Genomic DNA, 8,333 nt, shown 5'->3' with positions numbered 1-8,333 from the left:
CTCCTTGCAGATTAGAGATCTAGTTGAGCACCTCTAGATGGGCCAGACATGTTGTTCTCCTTCAGTTGGAGGCTCTAGACGTTGTCGGGTGCCTAGAGGTGGTCTCCCTATTAGAGGGGAGAGTTGGAGCACACCAAGTGTTCGACAAAATGATTAGTGTAGCTAAATACTACCTCAGATATTTTTAACAGCTCAGTTAAATGCATTAGTAGCATTTAAATATATTAGTCTAGTTTCAGCTTACATGGGACTACGGTCCAATGGGTGGGCTCCCACAGTCGCCTCTAGGTTTAGATAACCTAGCTCTATGTTCAGATAACCTAGAAACAGCAAAATAGACAATTAGTAGCTATATTCAGTATTTTATTTTCAGTGGCACTGTACTGGACCAGATGTCCATTGAGTTGGGCTCCCACAGTCGTCCCTAGGTTCAGATAACCTAGTAAACCCTACTAAATGCGGGACTTGCAAACCCGGGTCTAGCTAGGGATGCGTGCATAGCAAGTACAGTTGCCGAGCCCAAATAGCAGCATGATTACTATTTTCACTTATTATGATAATAGCTTTCAAACTCGTAATCTAGTTATGTGAATATAGTGTTAGCTCAGTTTTAGTTTCAGTTTCAGTTTAGTTCTCCTAGTTGATACCATGAAATAGCTCCATGCTTAGATTTTATTATGCATGCCATGTTTCAGTATTTATGCCATGTAACTTCAGTATGCCATGCTTTAACAAATTCAGTGCATGTTTTTAAATAGCATTCTTTAAAAACATGTTTGCATCGTTGCATGTTTTAGTGAGGTAGATGGTTTCTTACTAAGCGAAAGCTTATAGATACTTTCTTTTCCTTATACTGCAGATAAAGGTAAAGGAAAGATGGACTAGCGGAGGCTGGAGGACAATGCTACGAAGATGTGTGTGGGCAGGAACTTGGAAAGAAGATCTTAGGAAACTCTAGCAAGTTGTTTAAACATTAGAACTTTTCAGTGTTTTAGTATTTTGCACTTCAGTATGTTAATTGCCATGAATTAGTTAACCATGCACCTGATCATGCTTAGAACACTTCTTTTATGATGTTAGAATGTTATTTGTTAGTGTTAGAGTGTTTCCTAGCCATTTTAGAACCTGTAATGAGATTGAGGCATGAAAAAGTGCTGAAATCAGGGGTTCTGGTTCGAAATCAGAAACCCAGATTGATCTACAGATCGATCAGAATCGGGTTGTGCCACTGGATCGGTCAGCTGACCGATCCAGGCGCGAACAGAGAGTTAGCGTCTGTTATGGATCGGTCAGCCGACCGATCCAGATGCGAACAGTGAGTACATAAGCTCACTGATCGGTCAGCCGACCGATCAGTGAGCCACTGGATCGGTTTGCCGACCGATCAGTGTACTCCTGGATCGGTCGGTAGACCGATCCAGCTGCATACAGAAGCAAAGTGTACTCCTGGATCGATCGGTAGACCGATCCAGCCACATACAGAAGCGATAAAGCTTTTGGATCGGTCAGCCGACCGATCCAGGGTCTTTCTCTGTGCCGGTATCAAGCTGGATCGATCACTGGATCGATCCGACAGCCCAATCGATTCATGGATCGATTGAAATGCCTGATTACAGCTAGCAGGACATCCGAGAGGCATAGATTATCTTCCCTAGCATGTGTACAACTCCTAGGTACACCTAGAATATTAAGTTCAGATTTTACAGTAATCAGTTTAGTAAAATTTTAATCAATCCAGATTTCCGCAATAGTAATTTAACACAGTATAATGTAGCGATCGGCCTTACAGCCTAGTCAGTAGAAGACGGGTCGTTACAGAACTCCACGAGCAGACTAATGCACAGCCAACCAAGAAGGGGGTTGCTTTGGTTGCAGGTACCAGTCGAACACGTGAATCGAGATCACGACGAAGAACTGAACCGGAGTCGGAAGAAGAACCCGACTCAGACGATGAAGACAATGAATTGACAACTGAGCTCGTAAACCTCGTAAAGAAGGTCTATAAGAAGAAGAAGGGCTTCAACAAGAGAGATCTAAAGAAGATAGTACAATCCAAGGAGGTTCAACTGAGTTCGAAGGGTAAGTTCGAGGTTATCTGCTACGGGTGCAACCAGAAGGGGCACATCAAGGCCAACTGCCCAAGTCTGAAGGATGTAAAGAAGCGAAAGAAGAAGGCCCTGAAGGCGACATGGGACGAATCTGTTGGATCGAGACGCGCTAGAGGGGGGGGGTGAATAGCGCTCGTGGCTAAATTTTACGTTTATCGGAATCGTGAAAATATCAGAGTTAAAACACGCAGCGGAAAGTAAACAAGCACACAAAGAGACAAGCTTTTTACTTCGTTCGGAGCCTAAGGCGACTCTTACTCGAAGGCCCGGGATCCTTGATCGCTTCCGGTGGGCAACAACTATAATCACGATAGAAATTACAAATTACACTGAAAGTATTGAAGTAAACTTGTACCGACAACTTAAGAAAGAAGAAGATTGAAGCTCCGGGTCGTCGGAATGTCGCAACAGTACTTCGGAATGACTTTGTTAGCAGCACGTTGAAGAAGGAAAGCTCAGAACTTAATTGCTTGAGATGCTGGTCGAAACACCCTTATAAAGGGTGTTCAAGGCGCCTTGAAGGTTGTTCAAGGCGCCCCCATGCTGCCTAGTCTTCCGCGTGGATCGGATCTGAACTGGTCGAACTTCATCCCTTGGAGGCGCCTTATACCCTGCTCAAGGCGCCTTATACTCCCTTCAAGGCGCCTTCGATGAACTTTCGCAGCCAGCTCATCTTTTGCACCCGAGGCGCCTCCAAGCTCCATGGAGGCGCCTCGGACACTGTTCATCCGAGGCTTTAGGTTGCTCCTTTGCACCTGCAAGATACGTTAGTCCCAAACAATATCTTGCAACACAAAGTTAGCACAATAAACATGATAAATGAAGTATAGACAGTCTCCGGACTGTCCGAGTCTGACTTCGGGTTTCCGACCGGAAATCCTAGGTCGACCCGACGCCTACTGTTCCCTCTACGGGGAACGCATTCTCACCTACTCCACTCAGGAGATTTACCTGTTGCCAGTCGATCCTCCAGATCGACTGGACTTTTGCTCAGCACTCGATGCTTCCGGACTTTCTGCTGGACATCCGCTTCCCCGGCTAGTCCAGTCTTTCACCTGGTTCACGACACCAGGACTTTCCACCTAGGGTTACCGCCCCCTAGGATTTTTGCCTGAAGACATCGACCTACCAAGACTTTTCGCATAGGGTTACCACCCCCTATGACCTAGGGTTACCACTCCCTAGGGTTTTACCTTTTGCCTAACCACAGCTAGGACTTTCCTGAAATTCTTAAGTAGACTTGTTAGACTACAAAACATCTTAACTTTGAATTCTTTGCCATTATCAAAACACGAGTTCGATCGTCGGATGCTTCCCGCACCAACAATCTTCCCCTTTTTGATTATGGCAACTCAAATTCAAAGTTAAGTAAATAAACGAATAATAGACATTTTTAGCACAGGCAAATATGCTAAGTATAGATGAACAAGGTAACTAAAGCAAGTTTGCCCTATATGCTCCCCCTTAACTTTTGCTCCCCCTTAACTTTTGCCTCCCTAATTTTTAATTTTAACTTGAATTTATGTTCACATATTTACTTTTGCTACTCTCCCCCTTTGCCATAACTCAAAAATGGGCAATTATAGATATTTGATTGAGTTGTACACAATTAAGGTCAACAATTTAGCTATGTTCAATAGGGTGTGAAAGTTAAGGTCAATTGGAACTTAGCTTAAGTTTGAGGATAAGGTTATTTATTTATTTAAGTTTAGTTGGTCCTTAGGTCCAAGCATAAGTCATGTTTACTAGATTGATTTACTAGGTATCAGAGCCATAAAGAACAAAATATGCTTAAAAAAAAAGAGTGTTCTTTACCAACTGTCTAACCTTTAGTTACTTGCTGATTGTCTACAGGACAGTAGCTTTCACTAGGTTAGTCAAGTTAAATTATTTTGGTCCAGATAGACTTGACTAGAGCTGGAGAATTTAACTTGATTAATGTTTATTGCATATTTAACGCCCAAACTCATATTGATGCACATATATAAGCATTCTTGAGTCCAGGCTATACCCTATGCATCTCATGCCGTTCTATGTTTGTCAATCACAATCAAGGTAAACCTAGGTGCTTGTGAGATGCTCTGGCTTAATTCTAAGGGAACATGATATCTAGGGGGAAAACCTAGGTTAATTCCAGAATTTTAAAATCTAGGAAAAAAATTGGAGTTTTGAAAACTATTTTTTTTTCTAGAATTTGAAAAAAAAATAATAGAAATAATGGTAAGACATCTACTCTACCCAACACATTCCTATTTGCCTTCTAAGTCCACTGAACTCAAGTTCAGGTAAGGGTTTTGTAAAGATGTCAGCTAGGTTTGATTTGGACTCAACATGGTTGAGTGCAATTTCACCTTTAGCTACATGATCCCTTACAAAGTGGTGTTTTACCTCTATATGTTTGGTTCTAGAATGGTGAATATGATTTTTGGTCAGATTAATCGAGCTGATATTATCAATAAAGATTTTAGTATTTTTATAGTCTAGTTGATGGTCTTTTACTGTATGCATCATCAATAATAATTGAGATGCACATTCTCCTAGAGCTATGTATTCAGCTTCTGTAGTGGATAAAGCAACACAATGTTGCTTTCTACTTGACCAACTTACTAGGCACTGACCTAGAATTTGACAACTACCACTTGTACTTTTCCTATCTAACTTGCACCCAGCATAGTCTGAATCAGAATATCCATAAAGGTCAAAGGTGCAAGTTCTTGGATACCAAAGTCCTACATTTAGAGTTCCTTTAATATATCTAAGTATTCTTTTAACATATGTTAGGTGTGACTCTTTTGCACATGATTGGTATCTTGCACACATATCTACTGCAAACAGTATGTCAGGTCGACTTGCAGTTAGATAAAGTAAACTACCTATGACACTTCTATAGTATTTTGGGTCTACAGGTTTTCCTTCAGGGTCAGAGTCAATGTTTATGTTGGTTGCCATTGGAGTATTTATAATTTTTGAATTTTCCATGCTGAATTTTTTGATTAACTCCTTAGCATATTTAGTTTGATAAATGTAGATTCCATCTTTGGTTTGTTTTATTTGTAAGCCTAAGAAAAAGTTGAATTCTCCGACCATGCTCATTTCAAATTCACTTTCCATTAATTTAACAAATTCTTTCAAAAATTTTGAATTAGTTGAACCAAAGATTATGTCATCAACATAGATTTGGGCTATAAAGATGTCTTTTCCTATGATTTTTACGAACAAAGTATGATCGATTTGTCCTTGGTTAAATTCTTTGGATATTAAGTAATTAGATAATCTTTCATACCATGCTCTAGGGGCTTGTTTTAGTCCATATAGTGCCTTTTTTAATTTAAATACGTGATTGGGGTAGTCTATGTCTTCAAAACCTGGAGGTTGGCTTACGTAGACTTCTTCTTTGATAAAACCATTTAAAAAGGCTGACTTAACGTTCATTTGGTACAATTTGAATCCTTTATTGGCTGCATAGGCTAATAACATCCTAATTGACTCGAGTCTAGCTACTGGAGTATAGGTTTCATCATAGTCTAAGCCTTCGACTTGACTAAACCCTTTGGCTACTAACCTTGCCTTGTTTCTTACTATATTACCGTGATCATCCAACTTGTTCCTAAAAACCCATTTAGTACCTATTATTGATTTATCTATGGGTTTAGGTACAAGGTCCCAGACTTGGTTTCTCTCAAATTGGGCTAATTCTTCCTGCATTGCAATGATCCAGTCTGGATCAGGCAGGGCTTCTTCTATAGTTTTAGGTTCAATTTTAGAAATTAGAGCAATTTGACTAAGGTTTCTATAGGACGATCTAGTTCTGACTCCTAGGTTTGGGTCACCCAAAATTTGATTAGGTGGGTGAGAGGTGCTAATTCTAGTTGGTCTTATCTGTGAGTCAGAAACTGGTTCTTCTGACTCATTAAGATTAGGTTGGATTTCATCATCATCTACAACTCTTGGATTAGTGTCAATATTTGTATTTATATTAGGTAAGTTGTTTTTTTCATCAAATATTACATTAGTTGTTTCTTCAACTTTCAAGGTATTTTGATTATATACTCTAAAGGCTCTACTGGTAGAGGAGTATCCTAAGAATATTCCTTGGTTAGATTTGGGTGTAAATTTTCCTAAGTAATCTTTAGTATTTAAAATGTGAACTTTACACCCAAATACCTTTAGATAGTTTAGATTGGGAATTTTATTATAGTAGAGTTCATATGCTGTTTTATTGTGAAATTTATTAATTAAAATTCTATTTTGAATGTAATTTGCAGTATTTATCGCTTCAGCCCAAAATTGATGATTTAAGTGATATTCATTTAACATAGTTCTAGCTGCTTCTTGTAATGTTCTATTTTTACGTTCCCCTAGTCCATTTTGTTGGGGGGTTCTAGGACATGAAAATTCATGTTGGTATCCATTTATTTTACAAAATTGGGTGAACTTATGATTTTCAAATTCCCCTCCGTGATCACTTCTTATTCTTTTAATTTTAGTATCTTTTTCATTTTCCGTTAAGTTGCAAAAATTACTAAATATTTCATAGGTTTCATCTTTTGTTTTTAGAAATTTTACCCAAGTGTACCTAGAGTAGTTATCAATTATTACTAAGCAATATTGGTTCTTGTTTAGTGATTTGGCTCTATGTGAATCAAATAGATCAAGGTGAAGGAGCTCAAGTATGGTGTTGGATCTTTCTAGGTTAGTTGACTTGTGGGTTGACTTGGTTTGTTTTCCTTTTTGACATGCATCACAGATTGAATTTTCAATAAATTTTAATTTGGGCAACCCTTTAACTAGACCCAGCCTTCTGTGCCACAGTTGGGTTTCCTCTTGTTGAGTCAGGAGACACTTTATTGAGGATATTGATAAATCAATTGTGTAGATGTTATTTTTCCTAAGTCCCTTAAGTTTAATTTCTGGATTTTCAATATTTTTAACTAGACATTCAGATTTATCGAAATTAACTAGGTATCCGCTGTCACACAATTGACTTATACTTAGTAAATTAAAGTTAAAACTTTCAACCAATAAAACATTTCGAATAATGAAATCGGAACTAAGTTCAATATTACCTTTTCCGATTACTTTAAGTTTACCGTTGTTGCCGAATGCAACTGATCCTAGACTCTTGTACTTGAGTTTGGTAAACTTCAACTTATCTCCAGTCATATGTCTGGAGCATCCACTATCCAACATCCATTGATCCAATTCCTACACATGAAGTAGTTGAATTGGTTTCTTATTAATGGATTAAAGATAGCGTGATTGCAGCAGATTCCTTAAATTTTCTATCTTATTGTATTTAAGATAAACACTTATGTCTATTGAATTTTGAAGTTTTAGTTTAAGATAAGTTTAAAATAATTTTGAAATTTAAGTTTTTAAAATAATTTTGAAATTTAAGTCTAAAATGATTTTGAAATTTAAGTTTAAAATAATTTTGAAATTTAAGTTTAAAATAATTTTGAAATTTAAGTTTAAAATAATTTTGAAATTTAAGTTTTTTTTTAAGATAATTTTGAAATTTAAGTTTAAAATAATTTTGAAATTTAAGTTTTAAAAATAATTTTGAAATTTAAGTTTTTAAAAATAATTTTCAAATTTAAGTTTTTAAAATAATTTTGATTTTTAAGTTTTTTTTTTTTAAAAAAAATAATTTTGAAAGTTAAGTTTAGAATAATTTTGAAATTTAAGTTTTTCTTTAAAATAATTTTAAAATTTAAGTTTAAAATAATTTAAATTAATTATCAGTTTGGTTTTAATTACTTAGTCATCTCATCCGATCTAAATTCTCAAACAGGGAATCCTATAATTATTGTGAGATGAATTGAGTTTCAATTTAAGGGTTTGGTTTAGTCTTGTGTTAGATTCAGGTTTAGCTTTGGGTTCAACAAGTAAGCATTCTTTGGATAAACTTCTGGGCTATGGTGAGTCTCAAGGAGCTCATTAAAGTAACCATGCCTTCGAGGTTTTCCAAATAGTCCTATCCATTGAACTTAATACTAAAACTTGGTCTAACTAGTTAGGATCCATTTAAGGGTAGCTTCGGTCAGTTCCACTTGGCCAAATGCACCAGGTCGAAGCCATATCTTCCTAGACATGCGATGCCCAAGCTTCCCTAACGTACTATCATCCAAAAACTTCACCAGTACTGTGGTTCAAGTTAAACTTATCCCGTTTTAATCTAACCTTAATTACCCTGCCGGGTAATCTATTCTTGTTTTACCCATT

Source organism: Zingiber officinale, chromosome 1B, assembly GCF_018446385.1.
Source record: "Zingiber officinale cultivar Zhangliang chromosome 1B, Zo_v1.1, whole genome shotgun sequence".
Taxonomy (NCBI): Eukaryota; Viridiplantae; Streptophyta; class Magnoliopsida; order Zingiberales; family Zingiberaceae; genus Zingiber; species Zingiber officinale.
This window is presented reverse-complemented; position numbering follows the sequence as displayed.